Source organism: Tympanuchus pallidicinctus, unplaced genomic scaffold (assembly GCF_026119805.1).
Source record: "Tympanuchus pallidicinctus isolate F22 unplaced genomic scaffold, pur_lepc_1.0 scaffold20, whole genome shotgun sequence".
Taxonomy (NCBI): domain Eukaryota; kingdom Metazoa; phylum Chordata; class Aves; order Galliformes; family Phasianidae; genus Tympanuchus; species Tympanuchus pallidicinctus.
Window position 1 is genome coordinate 7,770,054 of NW_026294722.1, and position 19,441 is coordinate 7,789,494.

At 36.5% G+C, this 19,441-nt stretch overlaps 1 long non-coding RNA gene across 1 annotated transcript in view; it reads right to left on the reverse strand.

Moving 5' to 3' along the window:
* Positions 1–1,431: 1,431 nt before the first annotated feature.
* Positions 1,432–19,441, reverse strand: part of LOC128081003 (uncharacterized) — a 96,051-nt gene continuing 78,041 nt past the window's right edge. The window contains exons 2-3 of the long non-coding RNA XR_008206944.1: positions 4,580–4,641; positions 1,432–1,514 (exon numbers count right to left, since the gene is read on the reverse strand). This is a non-coding gene — a long non-coding RNA (uncharacterized LOC128081003). The remainder of the gene's footprint in view (positions 1,515–4,579; positions 4,642–19,441) is intronic.

The following is a 19,441-nucleotide window of genomic DNA, read 5'->3' on the forward strand; positions in this document are numbered from 1 at the left end:
GCTGGAATTTTACTTTTATCGATTGTTCTTCAAGATGCATTTTAAATGCAAATTAATTTTATTTCATTGTAAAACTTACTGTGGAAAACATCTTAAGAAAACATATTTGGAATTTCTAAAATACGTGCATAAAAGAATGATTCTTTATGGTTTCATGGTTATTGTCATACATATATTTTTTTCAATTTAGTCATTGTAAGTAAATATCTACCAGAATACAAAATGTAGCCATTATACAGAGACCTTTCTGCTCAATTTTCATAGTAGTGAGCAAAAGTTAGGAGGAAACAACATTAGGAGTTAGTTAGTTAGGTTAGTTAGAGGTTAGTTAGGAGTCTAGATGAAAATAAGTAATATTGAGTTATAATCAGAGTACTAAAACATTGCAGAAATCCAGAATACTGCTGATATTAAATTTCATAAATAATAACAGAACTGGTGTGAATGGTTTTACATTTCAGGATGCCAAGAGTCCAAATGGACCATAGGATTTATCTTGTACACACTACAGAAGAAGAACCTCCATGCTGAGATAATTAACTAAAAATCTCATGAAGCTGAACAGCAAACTGCTTCAAACGGGAAGATTTTGACTGTCACAATGCAAGCAAAGAATTCCAGGGACAAATGCTTATATTTATCAGCTGCTAATTACAACAACAGATTAAATGTTAACACAATCTCATTTATTGCCAATCCCTGTAAAAGTGGAGCTAGTGTAAATGAGAATCATTAAATCAAAGGAACAACTCACCAAGCAAAATTACTTGGTCACATCTCAGTGAAATGTATCTGAGACCCTTAATTGGAGACATCATTTTGCATGTTAATACTCAGAGAAAAGTCAGGGTTGTAGAAAAGTACTGCCAGAGTCATGAAGCCATTTTCCCCCAAAAAGTCAGTTTTACAATGATGTGGGAAATAATGAAATGAAGCAAAGCAGAAAAAGCAGAAAATGAAGGAAAGTTAATGAGTGCACTGGGCTTCTATTTCACAATCAACAACAAATACAGAAAGGGTCAACATTTATGAATTACAATTTGCAAAGATTACTTGAGGTAATCAAAGATCTGGGGAAGAATAAAATATCCAAGCATTAGACAACAAAATGAAGATGAAGACACATCCATGATAGGAAAGGCTAGGGTAGAAAAAAGATAAATGCACACTGCTTAAAAATCAGTAAAATAATTTCCTGGCATATAAAGAATGAGATATCAGTAAAAGAGAAAACTGAGAAAACTCTTTAGAGACAGTTTGAGTAATTTATTGAGACTACATGATTGTGCTAAAATAATTGCTTAGTCTTTTTTATCTACATTTGTAAAAATGATTTGTTGAAAAATGCCAAATAGATATCTCTACCAGAGAAACAAAATTGAATTATAAAAGAGATTGTCAAGAAAGATAGATCCCTATACTTACATTTGGCTGTAATGCACTGATTTAGAAACTGATGAGAGCTCCTTCAGTCTAAGATAGCATGGTGTCCAGGCAACAACATTTGCAATCCCCTACAGGAGAAGTTAAGAAGTCATTCTGACAATTGGTGTCAGAGTGCAGGATGTTCCATTTGCGTCTCTTCCTCTTTCTGCTTTGCTGACAGATAAAATTAGTGCAATTGACTCTTACCATTCCTCCATCTCTCATTTGCTATTTCTTCAAGCTGGTGGAACTCCCACAGGCCAGGGCAAGAAACTTGAGGCAGCTTCATCAGATTTTAACTGCTGCCTGATTGTGAAATTATGAGAAGTAATTGTCCAAGTCCAAATTCTAAAGGAAGTTACAAGGAGAGGGTGTACTAATTTTTATGCATTTACATATTAGACTTCTTTTCTTGAAGAAGACAAAGCATCAGTGTGGAGAATGAAAAAACATCTTTGCTGAAGGTGCAGCATCAGGGAGAAGTTCTCCACAGAGAGAGTGGTGAGGAGCTGGAACAGGCTGCCCAAAGAGGTTGTGGATGCCTTGTCCCTGGAGGTGTTCAGATTGGATGGGGCTCTGGGCAGCCTGGTCTAATTTCAGACTGGTAGTTGGTGGCCCTGCCTGTGGCAGGGGAGTTGGAGCTTGATGATCCTTGAGGTCCCTTCCAACCCAAGCCATTCTATGACTCTATGATTTTAAGAGACAGTCAGCCAGGATAAGACTGCTATCCAGGGTAAATGGCATTCCAGCACCAATGAAATAACAGAATCATTGTAGTTGGAAAAGACCTCTGAGATCACCTAGCTCAATACATGCATCACAAAATATCTTCCAGTTTTGTTGCAAGTTGGTAGTATAGCTAAGTAAATTATTACAAGCAGATATTATGACACCATTTTCTACATTTTTCTGCTCAAAAAGTGTATTTGGTTATCCATTTTAATAACTTATTTAGTTAGAAGTCATCTCATGGATTTAACTGCTATTTTCCTATCTTCCTTCCCTAACCCTTCAACCTTGGGGTTTGCTTCTCTGTGTGAAAAACCCAAACATTAAGAATTAGCCTTTACTTGTTATTTTTCATTTGTACTACCTTTCTGGGTTTCACAATTGCAAGTGGACATCACTGATTCACAATTATACCAACGGAGAACATCTTTTGTACTAAAATCCTGGGGAGCATTAATTTGGAGCAGAAGATGAAATGAAAATATGGTGCTTTTTGATTTCCAAGTTACAGAACCCAGCTACTAGACTGTATATTTTTAGTTTTAGTGACATTTTTATTTACTGTGGGCCAGAAGGCTTTCTCCTAACTTAACTCATGGCAGCACTTGCATACTTAACAGGCATTAGGAAGATTAGTTTGTCTGCATTTGTAAGGCACTTTGTGAAAAAAGAATGCAATGGTCAGTATGAGTGCCAAATGCTGCTGTTATTACTGTATTTGAATCTTATGACATAAACACGGAAATATCACAGGTTACCTTCTTTTGATTGCCTAAAAGATGCAAATTCAGGAAGGCATCAAGACTGTGCATCTGTTCTACTACAGTTCTAACACCTAACCTAGCATTTTATTTTTGCCTCTGGTATACATGAAATGCACCCTAAATATTTAATTAAAATAGTCATTCAATCATAACGATCTCCTTCATTCTAGTTAAAATGACTCCAGTCCTGGATAAGATATAACCCTGGAATAACACATGACCATAGCTTTAGATTGAGTGTTATGCAATTCTCATGCTGTTTTTTAACGAGGAGCACATTAATGGCATTGACTTCAAAGGAATTACATTGCTGTTAATAAAGTGTACATCAGCTCAAACAGGTCAGACCACCAGGTGGCAGATCACTAATAGTTTTAAGCCTATTTTGGGTGTCTCATTATTTGACTTTACAACGTCTTGTGAATGTTGAGAGCTAGGGTTTATTTGAAAAAACAACACTGGCTTTAAAAAGTAACAGTCTTGGAAAGAGAATGTTGAATTTCTGAAATAAATCTAAATGAAAAGGTGTCTCCTGACAGCAGTGTTTTCTATGCAATTCCTATGAGGTACATACAGTTTCACATCTGTCTGTAACTGCTCCTCATTAGCTGATTCTAGGGCATGCTACAACTACGATAAATTTGAAATGAGACTGAATTTGAAATGAGAAACAGGACCTAATAAAAAACTCTTTTTAATACTTTAGAGTGAAGAATTAAGCTGAGAGATACACAGTGACGAAACACATCCACTTGAATGAACTCTTTGGTACACGCAGGGTACATACAGGGAGGTGCATTCTCCCTGCTGTTTGTCATTAACAGACGCACAACTAGTTACACTTAACGTGTTGAGGTTCTTTCATTTCTGTACTACCTTGCTACTTTATTATTATTGGGCAAGATAGTTAACATATGTATACTGAAGTACCTTCATTCAACTTAACAGGGCTACCCTAACAAATGCAAGCCATATTTCCAGCTATTATCTGTCAAACAGATTAGGTCATTGCTTTTCTATAGCATACTGTGAAAAAAGCCTCAAGTAAAAAATTCTTCAACGTGGCAGCTAAAGTACCAGGCATAGTTGATCATGATCACACAGAACTTACAGCTTCTAATCAAACCTCATCTCCTAATAGCAACAGAGCTCCTAGGACTTTTGATGATCCTCAATTTTTAATTTAAGTAAGCAGAAAAATTTCCACAGTCCATAAATAAATGTTTTATTATTCCTGTTTCTCAAATTCCAATAATCATATCTCATTTTTGGATGTTTTAAACAGCTCAAAGAGGGCTTTAGCATGGCATTAAAAAAAAAGAAAACAACATGGTAGCACTCATATCTTACCTTTATTTCCATTCATAGGGGCAAGTTATGACAGACCTTGGTATCTACAACCTCCTTTTCAGCATTTTTTTCCAAAAAAACAGAGCTTCTATTCCATAAACTCATAACTACAGCCACTAGTTTAAGTGAGCCACTGCTCTTCTTGATCTGAGGCAGCAGCAGCAAGACTTACACAGCATGCATACCCATAAGCAGCACACTCACAGCCCAGGTAGAATCACTACAATCCTGTGAAGGCTCCCACCTGCAGCCTTCACCAATACACTCTTATTTTGAAATCATTAGTTAGTGCTTCTGAGTTTTGCACTTACCTCTGTCAGTGGCATGCCATATAAACACAGTGTTTCTTCCCTCTATGCTTCAGTTTCTCCACCTGTAACATAAGGATAATGCTTATCTACTTCACCCAGTACTACTGAAATGTCATCAGTCAGTATTTCACAGTATGCTAAAATTTCAAAGTGAAAGATATTAAAGCAATTCAAAGACTGCAATGCAGTATAATGGTATATTAATCTGAGTCACCCTGTAATGGCTGCAGACCTAATTTTCTCCGAAATCAAGAACAACTGGTGAGAAAACTGGTTATTTTATATCATTACTGTTTCTCTTTTCCTGCATTTCCCTTTCATCAATTGTCCAAAGAAGGAATGGATCATCTGAATCTACTCTAATTGATTGGGCTTGTAGGCGAGCTGGGTTTGTAACCACAATAGATTGTGCTCACACATACAGCAACTCCTCTGATCTTACTTATTAGAGATCAAAGTAAGTGAAATTTTAACAGCCTTCTCCAGAACTGATATTTCAAGCTTCACTTTCAGACTTCAAGCAAAATGCTTACAATGGTGCATCAGAAAAATAGTGAAGGTTTTTGCTCAACAGCTCAAAATAAAAAGACCATTAAGCAACCTTTCACTAATGCAGAACTTATTTTTTGTCTGGAAAACTTTTAAAACTTCTCCTTTGTAACTGAATCATACCTAATATTAGTTTTGTTTTGTGAGCTGTTGGGTTCATATAGGTATACATGAAATGGTATATGCAGCACACATAAACTTGCCATTGTAATGACATATTTCAAACCTAGAGATTAGAATGCAGGAAAAGCATGCATTCAATTAATGAGATATAATGAAAACTTTATTCCACTAGATTTTTCTTTACACTGAAAAAAAAAATTACTAGGCCTGGCTGAATGTTAGAATGTGTTTTTTATGCATTGACACATACATGCCGTGCAGCTCTGCTGCACAGCTTTCAAGACTTGCTCTCCCACTCCATTTGAACACCAGAACAGAAATAGCAGCAGAAGTGGATTACAAAACCCTGGCATGCCAGGCAATGAAGTAATCCTTTTTCTTGCTCCTTGGGGAAATCCAGTGGGATTAAAAGAAAAATAATTGTCCATGTTCTTTATTAGGTTGGCAGGCATAAATCTCTGGAACAGGATCAGACATTGGCTGTCAAGGCTTTTGTGACATTGTATGATACTCCAAAACTATACAGCCGTCTCCAGGAAAGAGAATGCAACATGAAACTGTTTTTCAAAGAAAAAAAAGCCATAATTTAAAATTAGGATTTGACATAAATCCAACAGGCTGCTGTTGGATATTATGTGATGGATAAAGCTGGCCCTGTTGCATTAACAGTAAATGGATTGCTCATTTTTAAAGCAGCCATCAGAATTTGGAGTGAAGAACACATGGGCCATAATTTTTAAATTCCAAAATAGTTAATATTGTGCCATTTGTGATAAAATTAAAAGCTTGATTTGGCTAATGTTTTGAGCTACGTGATTAATTATCACCCACTTAAAAATGGAAAACTGCTTTCAAAAACTAGTCTAGCTTCATTCAAATCTAAGTGGAGCTAATTATCACACAGGTTTTCAGTCATATCCAGTTTTATACACATTCCTTGTTAGAAATAAAGGAACAAGCAGCTTCCATGTCCTCAATAGCATTTTGCAAACCACAAAAACGCAGAGGAAGGTTGTTAGCATAGCGATATAACATATTCATTATATGCCAGCTGAAGTATTGCAAAGTTTGCATCTGTTGTCATGAAGATAGATTGATATTAGATACATAGGATTCATTACAATCTAGCCTTCATTGTGCCTGCTTTCATGCTAAGTAAAGAGCTATTTCCACAACAACTACGGAACAATTCATTTGTATCCTTTCAGAATACACAAGATCATTACCTCTGTGGCAAAACAGCCTTGTGATGGAAAGCCCTTCTAAATGATAAATTGCACATTTAAGAGATATAGTTTAGAAGGCTACAATTCCAAAATTATTCTCTCTTGTGTCCCTAGGTTGTATGTCTTGACAAACTGACGAGAGTTTTAGTAAGTATGTTTTACTGCTGTATGTATATGTTTGTTATGTAAACAGTTTCAATAGTGCACAGACACCATGTACGTTTAACTACAATGCACTAACCAGGCACATTTGAGTTCATATGCTTAGTTGTACCATAGTCAGGAACAATACAGATACAACTTAAATACATGCTTTTAAATTTTTTTGAAAATGCAGCCCAAATCTTGGCACATTCATGATTATTTGTAGGATATTTTAAAATATATTAATAAAAAAGAATAGCAAAGTTGTAGTCAATCTATGAGTGAAGCTCTACTAACATAGAAGTTAAGTCAGGTGTAGTACAAGGTCTAGACAGGTAAGACTCTTGGTTTCCCCAGGCAGCCATGCCAACAGTATACTTCAATAACAACCCCAAGCCATTATCCCCTTCGTGGTTTTCTGTAAAGGTTTATAATACAAAAGGAGTTCTACTATAAATAGACAATTTCCTTAGCAAAAAGAAAAAAATACAGGCTTCAGAAGAATTCTGGATCAATGTTAGCACTATGAACATCCAGTCTTGGAGGATAAAATATGTTCTCGAATTGCTATTGTAAATGAGCTACACCCGCACTCATGCTTTGGCAAGAAGTCACGTAACACTGACAGAAACACACAGTAGGATTAATGCACTGCCTGGTAACATTGTACTAGCAGTTTTAATGCACTTCTAATTCTTGATGCTCATGGAGATAGTCGTCTGTATCATGGAACCTGAGCAGATTCTCCATTAAAGCTTATACAACATACTAATAATATCAGTATTATCCAACATACTGCATTCTTCTTCACAGGGACAAGATCAGAAGAGCTTTTACGCAATGCAGTTTTCTTTTCTGTGCCAACACAGGACAAAGTTGTACTACCTGGCACAAGTATCCTAAGAATTTAAAAACAAAGAGCTATACAACCTGATGTACAGATGTCTTCCTTCAGCTAAAATGTCACCTGGTTTTGATGTGACTGTAGCCACTAAATGTGTCTTCACCAATGAAATATTCTGGCCTTGACCTTAAATGCAAATATAACCTCTGCAGATTTATTGCAACTTTAATCCCATTTCTTAGGATTTATGGTCAAATTCAGCCCTGACATCAGCTATCCAAACATATCAATAACAATCTTTAATATATAAGTACCTCAAACAGAAAATGAACTCTACAAGTGCCCTACACAAAATAATATTGTGTTAAAAACTGGTGTCTATAAGTCTTGGTATTGCTTGTGAACACATTTCTTCTGTGCTTACTTTTTCAGATTTTAATGATGCAGTATTTATAGATACTACACTAAAGTAAATACCCAGTGAAGCTTGACTTATTTGATTACCGTTAGATCTTAAATTTCTAAACAGACATAAAAAATTACTATTAGTTCCATGCTAATCATGTCACAAGTTAAATATTTAATAATACATAATATGCTGTAATTGCTGTAGAGCTCAATGGCATCCAGTAAGGCTGCTTCTTTAACATTTTTTTTTAAATTCAAATTCTTGCTAAATCATATGCAGATTACTGATGAATATCAGACAGAACTTAGTTTTTTTTTTAAACAACGTCTGCACAGAGAAAACTACAAAGTTTCTTGCTTTCTGGTGAGAACCGAATCTCTGTCGTTGCATTCACTTACGCTGTACTTGAACCATGTACTTGTACCATGAAAACTACATCTCAGTCCTGGGCTGTAGGCTGGGGATATCCTCTGGTGTACAAAGTGAGCCCTGGTCTCCAATGAGTGTCTACTCTAAAGTTTTCTTTGTTCTCCCTATATTTAGGAGCCAGACTCCAGTGCTTACTACAAAACGGCGCAATTAGTTTATAAATAATTATAATACATTGTACTTTGATAGATAACAGTTCCTTTAGGCGACAGAAAAAAAGCAACAGAAATTCCCAAGAGCAGCATCCTTCTGGTGATGCAGAAGCAGCCCTGCTAACAATACCATGTGGGAGGAAAGTGGCTCCAGCTGTAAATCAGCCCCTTGCTCCTCAGCAGTTCCTGCTGGAAATCTCTGAATATCTGCAGGGCAGAATTCCATAGCCTGCAGACTCCCAACTAACAGAAAGCTCTACAAGTAGCCAGTCTTCTCCTCTCCTTAATTCTCTTGGCAAGTTCATGATTTAAGCCACTCCAACTGAAATCATCCTCCAGGCAAGAAATTTCCAGGGAATTCCCACTTCCTAATGCAAACTTGGACTAAGCTAAAGGCTGCCAGACACAGACAAAAAGGAAACTTGGTGCTGCACCCCTGTCCCACAGGTGGTAGGGCTCAGCTTAGTATGGTTCCAGTGCTTTCAGCTTAAAGCAGTTCTGCTTTTAAAATGCAGCACTACTTACACTTGTTTCAGTACCTCAAATCATCCAACACTGGATAACCTAAAAACTCAGGCAAGCAAACACAGCCATCAAGATAGTTAAAAACTGCACAATTGGTTTTGAATACTAATTACAGCAATTAGACATTTGTGGAACTGCACGTTGCACATGTAGCTGAAGCTAGAGCATCTGATTAGCCATGCCCTTTCAAGTTTCAGATTTCCTGAACAGATACGCATTCCAAGATGAATTATCTAAATCTAATTAAAAATTCAAAAACCATACCTCAATTATTTAAGCCTCTCTATAGAGCAACAAATGGTGCTAAAATAGAAGTTCATCAACATTTCCATCAGGAATTATGTTGTTCAAATGTGTAAAGGTAATTAAACCCATTGAAAGTGCTTTAGTTATTTATTTGCATTTTTACTAGTCTCTAATAGAAGATACACCATTCAACAGCATAGGTGCCCTTTGCAGTCTTTTGAAGAAAGCAGTAAAAGATAATAATACCTAGCTCTTATACACTGTGCTTTCACCAGCAGACCTTGAAGTGTTTTGCAGAGGAACCAAGTCTCCTTATAGTCTTTAGCTGCAGCAAGTGAAAATCACATCTGTATACAGGTACATCCTTGTTTGGGCACAGTAATGATGTAGTAATCACATGTTTTAAGATTATTTTAGAGACAGTTTAAAAACAGATCTTACACCTATCTAATTTATTACACTCCTGAGAGTTTGTTTTCCTGAAGGCTGCAAGAAACAGTGAGAACTGTCTGAATGTTTCAGGTCTGTTAAGAGCAACGTGTGGTGCATTCACATTCCTGGGGGTGTATGAGAGTCAGCTAATATTCCCATGTTCAATCCCAGATTGCCATTTCTCTGTGCAAGGAAGGAAAACACAATGAGTTTCTTTTGCTTACAGTATAAAAATAATAAACCTCTCTAATGGATGCACTGTTGCAAAATTACAACACTTACGTAGTTCATCATTCTGATTTGTCAACTTACAGACCCTGTGGGTGAGATTTATGCACTAAATAAGAACTGTGATTACAACATAGTAACATCTTTTAAAACCTAAGCTAGCTTTGCAGAAGAGAAAAAAATTGCTTCAAACAGGACAAGATGTTCAGCAGTTTTCAGTCCAGCTGAATTTCAGTTTGAAAGAGAAAAAGCAAATACAATTTGGGTTCTAGCTTGCTTTTATTAATCTGTATTTTTGGCTCACCTCATTCAAATGTATACATAGTTTCACATAAATTTCCGTCTGTTCAAAAGTGTGGAATATTGAAAACAGTTTTTATGATGACCGAATAATTTAACTCAGATCTCAGCTAAAGACCATCATAATTATTCAGGAAACTCCAAGTTTCTCCAGGCACCTGTTAGGCTTTGATTCACCACACCTCCTTTAGGAGAGAATAGTTAATCATGAAATTCCCCTAGTCTTAGATCAGCCTGAGGGTCACAGGTATCCAACATATCTGTTAATCTCATAACCATCTGGAATTTTCTTCACAACAGTTTCATAATTAAATATCTTTTCTTCCAAGAAACAAATTATTACTTAGAAGAAAGCAAACAAATCTTACAGATAGTGTAACACCAGGCAGATTTTGCTTTCCTCTTATTCTCACCAGTCCACACACGCTGGGATAACCAGTTTCTTCGGGAGCTTCCACAGCCTGCCTTCCAGGAGGAGCACCCAGCAGGGCATTCCTGTGACACTTCCTTACATTTGACAGCCGTATCTCTTCTTAAGAAGAACTTAATTATTTATCATCCTTAGAACCTCTTGACTCCTGGAGAACCAGTTCTCAAAAAGCACAGGCACAGGTGACTGGCATATCTGGCAAGTCCTTTTTACCTCCCACGTGTTTTTCTTCATGAATCCAATGTAAGTTTTAAACAAGGAATATTCTATTCATGATTTTCTAGCACGGGCCCTGACTCCACAACCTTCCTGTGGCTAGTGTCAAGCATCTCACACACCCTGCTTCCCCCACGTTTAAGAGAACTTCCTACCTCTGCCATTTCTCAATTATCTGCCACCTTCCCTTCTCTCTAGAGACTTTTGAAATGTGCACAAATACTTCTCCTATCACTCTTCTAAAATAGCAAACTGAGCTTTTTTGTTTTCTCTCTCTGCTGCAGGATCCCCTTTACCACTCATTACCTCTTTTCAATTACCTTTGCTGTTCAGTGTCCCAGAATGCAGCAAAAGACCTAGCATGTACGAGATGACTGATCATACACCGACAAGCACAGCAGAGTCCGTGCTGTTTGGCTCGTTTCGAGCCTGTCATTTACATGAGGCAGCTGTGCTGGTGCAGCAGATGTATGTCTGCCACCTGGTCATTCAGCAGGAATTTCCATCCTGCTTTGTCAGACACTTGGTTGTGGCACTGTGTGTCAGTCCTCTGGTGAGTGACAAACGCAGGCTGCCTCTTGACAGTTGATATGCCAAAGAAATCAACCTACAAAGCACACACTGTGCAAGTCTGTCAGAGTCTCTCTCAATAACTAGGTGACATACCAATATTGCTTGATTTCTATACAGCATCATCTGTGGTGTTCATAACATTATTATATTTAGCTCGCCTTCTGTCATAATCATATAAGACATATTACATTCTACTGAAAAATACATACATGTACTTTGCTGAAAATGACAAATAGCTATTTCCATGAAGTTATGGAGCATATGTTTGTTTTTACTAATTTGTATAAATTGTTTTCCATTTTAGAAAACTCTGCTCAAAATAATTCTGCATTAACTGGATTTAAACCAGAATATAAAGTGTTTCAAGGTGGACTGCCTGGCAATGACATGCTGCCTGATCACAAATGATGGATTCAGATAGACCTGTGTTTCATCAATGGAGTAACTGCCTTCACATGTGAATATAAAAGCATGATATTTAGTTTCCCTGCCTGCACAAATGATGTGTTCACCTGTATTCATGTCTCACATGTATTCTGAAGTGATGTCATCAGTTTCTAGCCCTTTTCTATAGGTGTTAAAAATTATGAACCCACATTCAGATGATTAAAAAAATTGTTTGTACTGGAATATTATTGTGTTATGAAGAAATGTCACCACTTACAAAAATACGAGTGAAATGTGATTTCTACAAATAGATCTGCTAATATAAATAAAATATGCCTTACAGAAGGCTTAATAAAACTGCCTGGCACAATTAGCCACCAACACAGCAATAATGAAGGAATAAATATCTAGAAGAACTGAAGAGAACATAGCTAAATTATTTGACAAATATATTAAAATATGCATTTGAAACTGACTACAAGTTCTTTCACATGATGAGTCCATGTAAATTTATGAGCTAGATCCTCCATCCCTTTCGCTCCCGTGTTCTAAGGTGAGAGCTGCACTGGGAGGCACAGCAGGACAGGACACAGAGGGAAGGACAACCACCTCTATCTTCAGGGCTGACTTGTTTTCTCCATATCCCCCCGATGTCTCTCTCCCTTATTACATAACAGGACTTCATACAGATTTTTGCAACCAAAATATGCAACTCCAAAACCAAGGATTCCAGGCAGGTCTACAAAACTGCCTGTATAGAGTCCTTCGATCTCACCCTGTATTCCCCTAAACAGGAAGGAAAACTAGACCAAAAGTCAATTATTTGCAGGTGCTCTATTTCCACTGTTTTCTTCCATAGCTGGTATTACGTAGATGTTTACTGAGATCAACATTATTTCTACAGGTAATGAGTGTTTAAATTAACTGCCATGATTCACTTTAGCAATGTAATGGAAATCAACTTTCTCATCTACAAATCCCATCTTACCAAAAGAAAAGGATTACTGACATAAGAAGAATTGCCTACAAAGAAGAAATAGAAGAGAAATACTTGTGAAAGCAGTAAAGGGAACCATCCAATCGAGAGATCTTAGAGCATGTGGAGCACTGGAGCTGAGATTCTCACATGTATGGAAATACAACAGAAAAAGATACTCCTGGGGATATTGCTTTCAATCAATACATGGAAATGAACACGTAAAACACACTTTCCTGTAAAGGAGTTTGCTTTGGAATATGAACATACGTGCATTTGACGGAACAGAGTACACAACTTATTACAGGTAACAGAACAACATACAAATAGGAAACATGTCTTGCTTTATCAAATACCCACATGCAAAAAAAAAAAAAACCAACACCACCACCACAAAAAAACTACAGAAGCGTATTTACAGTAGCTCAGAACTGTTAATTCAGACTGCAAAAATAAAAATGTGTTTTAACAGCAACAGTAGACCTCCATCAAAAGCCAAAAAAAAAGAGCAACAGATATTGATTTTCTCTTTGAAGTTCTTAGAAGCCAAATGTTTCCAGGATTAATTAGCGATCATGCTAAATAAGGAGTCAAGTCACAGTATCATCAAGCTTGTAATGGTGGAAGACTTTTCAACCCTTCAACCTGTTTTAAATTTATGAGCTTGCTGACTTCTGTCCATACTCTTTGAGGAGCTTTGATCTCAGTACTGACCTCATGTTTAATTTGTTTTCCTTGCTCTGAAACAGTGAATTTGATCTTGCCATTCTACCTAAATGTTATGGCTGAGCAATCAATTAAAAATTCTTACACGTAAACATTTATCCCGCATTGAGACTCTCAGAAGAATGCATAAAAGGAAGCAAGATGAAAGTGAAACAGCATTTCAGTGAGTCAACTCTACTTTGAAAATAGCTTTAAATTCTTCCTGTTTACAACTCTGTGTTCCTTAAGACAAACTGAGGCACACAGAGTTCCACCCTAGGTCAGAGGAAATGGCAACTTTCTCTCTTCACCTATCAATAACAGTAAAAATTATCCTCAGAATCTACTTTGACACCAGGTCAGAAGCAAAAGTCGAAATGTAGACAAAACTCATCTTCAACATGCTTTTAACTTACCAATGCAAATGCACTTGGTGAAAAATTGTTTGAATCTGCTATGAAATGGGGTTTTTGGGCATGAGATATGAGACCATGTTTTTTGTTGTTGTTGTTGTTGTTTTTTGTTTTTGTAAATCTAACAGATTTGCCATCACATGGGATTTTAGCCTGGTTCAATCCAGTTTTCACTAATCTGAGTCACTGACATTCAGACAGATGCCTCAAAACCACGTATGTCCCTATAACCTTCATGAAACTGGAGAGCGTGGTTAGAAAACTCCTCTCTGCTCCCCTTGTTTTGGTTTGTAATTTCTCCAGCACCATGTGAGCACCGGCACACATCATTCAGTATCAGCACACGTTGCCTCCTGTGCAACAGAACCCTGACTGTGGGATGAGGGGCAGAGAAACAAGCGATGGACATGCAAGTGCTGTGGGGAAAAGTGCAATGTCACAGCAGAGAAAGCTGCAACACAATGTCATTAGGAACCACGCTTTATTAACTCCAGAGCCAATGTAAAAATGTTTTGCTGTTGTTTTTTAAGCAACACAATACAGATGCTATTGCAGAACACATGAATATGGAAGAGTATATTAATAGAGCATTCAAAATGTACCACTAGCAATGCAAAAATCTCATGTTGTTAATCTTGCCCATAGCAACCAGCTATCCTGTCTGAAGAAAGCTTGGAGGAATTTTTTGAAGAGGTAGGCTTTTGTCCTATAATCCTACCTCATAGCAGAAAAGATTGAAAGAACTTGGTTAATCTGAAAGAAGCAGCCTAATTGTAGTAAGCTCTACACTGAGAAACAATCCAAACACACACACTCTATATGCCTATTCAAGTAGCAGTAACAACACAAGAGATTCAAATCACAATCAACATAACCCAGTTACGGGTTGTTTGATCTCAGTTACGTAGAGAGAAAAAATATAAGGGAGAACAACTACGTGATGGACAACTTGTCATTTTCAGTATCCCAGATGTGTTGCTTTATTACAAGTTTATGTTGTGATGCCAATTTCTGATGTTCTGCTAGTCAATGCTCTTACAGAGAGTACACACCCATTCTGAAGTCAAATCCAGAACAAAAACCTTCAGAGACTTCATTTCTCTACAATTTAGTTTCAGAGCTGAAATTCTATTTCTTCATAAGGTTCTTTGCAGGACATTTCTCAATATATGCACATCTTTGCCGGGACTTTGTTTCACCACAGTGAGCCCATTTGTTCCAAGGAAAATACAATAAAACTTCCTACACATGAGATGAACATACTGAAATGCTCAAGTTTTCCTTTATAAGTCTCAGTCTTACACAGAAAATCAAGGAGAATTCTCCAAAATCAACAGAAGCTGCTCGATGAGAGTCAAGCACATTGCAGAAGGCTTCAGCTGAATCCCTGTTCATGTAAATGTCTGACATGACACATATGGATAGCACCTGTGCAACTTTACAAAGAATTTCAAGGTGATAAAGTTTCTATGGCATTTTTATAAGGACTCATGATCTATAGGTTATAAATGAGATACACAGAAGGAACACATATTGCCATAAAAACAATGTAAATACCGTCAACATACATGGAATATGTTGAATCTAGCTTGCCCCTTATCGTCTCCCTAATGAATACTTATTGAGATGAGAAAAGGAGGGACCTATAAGGCATAAACATCATACTACACTTCTTTAACCACTTCAAGGTAAAACAGAATGAGAAAAAATCAAGCAGGCGTGCTCAGGACAATGCTCAGTGAAATAGCTGCCATTGTGTAAAGAAAACTATACTGGGAAAATAAATCTGCTTTCTATTACATAGGGAAAACTATAAAATCTCATCTTAATCATGAAGTAAAGATAACACGAACATTTATGCTTTTTGAAAAGTAAGGTTTTCAGTGTTTTATTGCCAAAATCTTTGACCCAACCACCAAACCTTGCATTGCAAGTAACTCAGGGTTTGCACCCTCCAAGTCTGTACTATGCCTTGCTGGAATAATTACATGACAATCTTCCTGGAAAGCGAGCTCTAAAAGAACAACACGAGGCTGGCTTGCTGCCATAAGACTTTCAATACGTAATTGAAAATATTACTCTATCCTGATGCTGCCACCAATATAATTTCTGCACAACATATTACCTTTGTGTTCAATTGATAGTGAATGGAGAAGAATTATCATCTTATAAGGTTTTTACTTACCTGTTGTGATTTCATCGCAGTTCCTGTAAATAGAAAGAGGAAGTCATGCTTTTTAAAAAAACCTGACACATGATTGACAAGATTATAATTAAATGGCACTCTCCTGTAGACAGCAATCCTGACCAACAGCAGAAAAAAACCTCATTTCTTTTTGTTGAGAAAGATGTGAAAATCTATTCTACAAATGCTTTTACTTCTACAAATTATTTCCTGTAATATTTATTTATAGGATATAAGAAAAGATTCTAAACCCAAAGATAAATTAATCCTGTGTAACCTACGCATCTCCTTCTACCATATAATTTTTAAGATTAATATTTTCATGACTTAAATTTTTTTTTTTTAAACAACGTCAGAACAATTCTTCTTTACTTGAATTAAAATAGTTAAAGTTCACATCCAGATTCACCACTATAGTGATGAAAAGTGTCACTCTTCAAGGATGGAATGAAAGCATCCTAAGTACAGTGTGATTAGCAAATTCCTTGCTAAAGACTTAAATCTTGCAAAAGCACTTAAAAACACTGCTTTTATAGCATTTCCTTATCATTTTTAAAATATTTATACTGATGTCACAGACACTGTCAACAGATTTTTATTAAAAAAATAACATCAGGAACCATATCAGAAATAATAAAAAATGATTAAAAACAACTCCAAGAACCAGGTTTTCAAAAGGAGAAACACAAGATGGTTATGTACTTCCACAGTTCATAGCATAAATCGAGGAAGTATCTTACATGATCTTTTTCCAGCTCAGCCTATGAAAATTCAGGGATGAGCTTGGCAAACCAACACTTTAAAACACAGTGCCCTATAGTTGTGCATATGAAAACGTACAGTTTTTTTTTTTTTTACCCTGGTAAGCACAAAACAGTTGTTACACAGTCACAGAGACCTACTTGCAATGTTGTCCTTTAAGTTTTTTACTTTATGCTAAAAATAGGCCTAAGTCGCATTCCTAATTAGGAATTTGGAAGCTTTAATCCGATCAATCATCTTCCTCAGACCAAGCGGAGAGGACATATCATCGAAAAATAGGTAGAAAAGGTAAACATAACCTTAATCTTCTGTAGAGCTTGTACATAAAGAGAGCATGAGTTGACACACAATCTCTGCAAACACAGTTGTTTTTCAAGACAGAACAGACTGACCTGGGTAAGTAGAATGGCTTCACTGGAGATGTAGAAATAGGGATTATTATCCTACTTTTCTAAGCATCTCAAGTGGGTGGAAAGGAACGAATTATCTTGTGGGCATAAAGTAGTAATTCAAAGTCCCAAGGACTGATGGTCAGATCAATAATCCTGTCTACAACTGAAGCATACTAAATATTTCCTAGAACATTTTATCAGAGAGACAGTGGAATAACTTTAATCTTGGTTTGTAGCTATTCTCTATTGATTGTATTTAAACACCTTAATTGAGAGTATAAAAGTATTCTGATAAATAAGTATCCAAAGGAACTCAAATTATTCAAAACATTCACTCCTAACTTGTAAAGCAAATTGCTTTATGAAGCTTTCTTAGACGGTCCTTTCAGTGTCATTCACTGACAAGCAAATAAATCTAAATGCAGACAACCAAGCAACATATTTCACATCTGGAGCCCCAAATAATTCATGATAGTCATGATTTGATGTCTTATTTTATAGCTGTGAGTGGATTACTATAAGTGAAAATTTAATTGTATCCCACTTTTCCAGAGATGTTTGATATCAGTACATGAAGATTAGGTTGGTTCCTCGGTTTCTGTTGGCTCTCTTTTTTCCTTTCTCTAGGTATGCTTTACTATACAACCACTTAAGTCTCCTCTTGAGTAATGTTTGAGAATTGTCACTGGGATAGACAAGGCATCTAACATTTATGCTACTTGTACTGTTACCTGTGGCTCACACTACTCCCATCCCTGGTTGTTTACTGCCTTCCCCTTTCTCAGAATCTGTCTATGCTCCCAATCTGCTTAACATTCATCATTCCAGATCCTCTGCTGCTTTATATTTCATATATTTTAACTCCCTGACATCCACATCAATATCAGTGTTACACATTTCATACTTTTTTGGTGTTTATAATAGAGATCCCTTAAAAGATACCTTTTTCTTGGCAAATTTTCCTCTGTCTTTGAGTCATTCAGATGGAATTTGCTGTGAGCTTCTCTCATTTTGAAGTATTTTTAATTAGTAGAAAAACAACTTATTTTTTCCTCATCTTCTTATTCTGAATTCTTTAATTAGCAGTTAATTCTTCAGAAGATGAAATTCATTACGCTAAAATTAAGACGTATTAACCAACAGCATTAACATTCTCATGGTCTGTGGAGAAGAAGGGTGGAAAGAACCTTCTGATATGGAAACTTTAAATCTGGCACCAGGGGACACATGCATGCTCATTAGCATTTAATTAAAAATGTCATTGGAAAGCTGCTGAATAACTTCCATCTGAAACAACTAAGTTAAACTCCTAGTGACTCAGTCCCATCCAGATCATTCATTAGAAGGAGCTCTCACTGTCTATTATAATACACTCCTAGCATTAATGTCAGCTGGAAAATAATGTTCCAGGCACTCAGAGATACACAAGTTAAGCTATGCATCAGAAGACTACTAAAAAGCTCATTTTGTGGAAAGCACTTTATCTAGAACTGAAATGTAGTTATGTGGCTGGGCTGCCAAGGGGAAAGTGTACCTAATGAAAAGGTATTGACAAAAAAAAATTGAGGAGAAGGGTATATTAATAAAACAGCAATACAGGTGCTTAAAAAGATACAGGCTTCACTGTGCCTACATTATAAATCTGATCTATTTTGAATTCAGTTTCAGTACTTAGTGCTTCTGACACACATAATTTTTGGAAGCCACTAAGTCCATTTAGAACAGGAATACATTTAGCATTTAATAAGGAAACTTGAATCACTCATTGGTAGAGATGGGTAGATTGGTAGAGATAGGGTATAAAAGGAACAGGATAGGCATAACGTGAGCTCTGCCACAGAAGTGTTGCCTGATGCAGTCACTGCTCATAAGCAGGGACAAGACATGATATCAAGGATGGAACTGACTGACTGCCTTAAATGTGCAATGTGCAACTTGCTACAGTAATTAGAAATTGGGAATTAGCTTAGTCTTCTGTTTGAAACATTTTTATATTCATATTATCATATCACTACCATATATATATCATTATCATATCTGCATTGAGAAACATTTCTCTGAGATGAAATCTCATCCAGAGACTTGCAATTGTAACATGAATTACATGATTAACCCTCTTTTTCTCCATATTGTTCCTGAGATTGAATCACTGCTAAAAACCTATTTTATGAAACATTTTAAGACAATTTTTTAGTACACTGCACATTGTTGGAAAG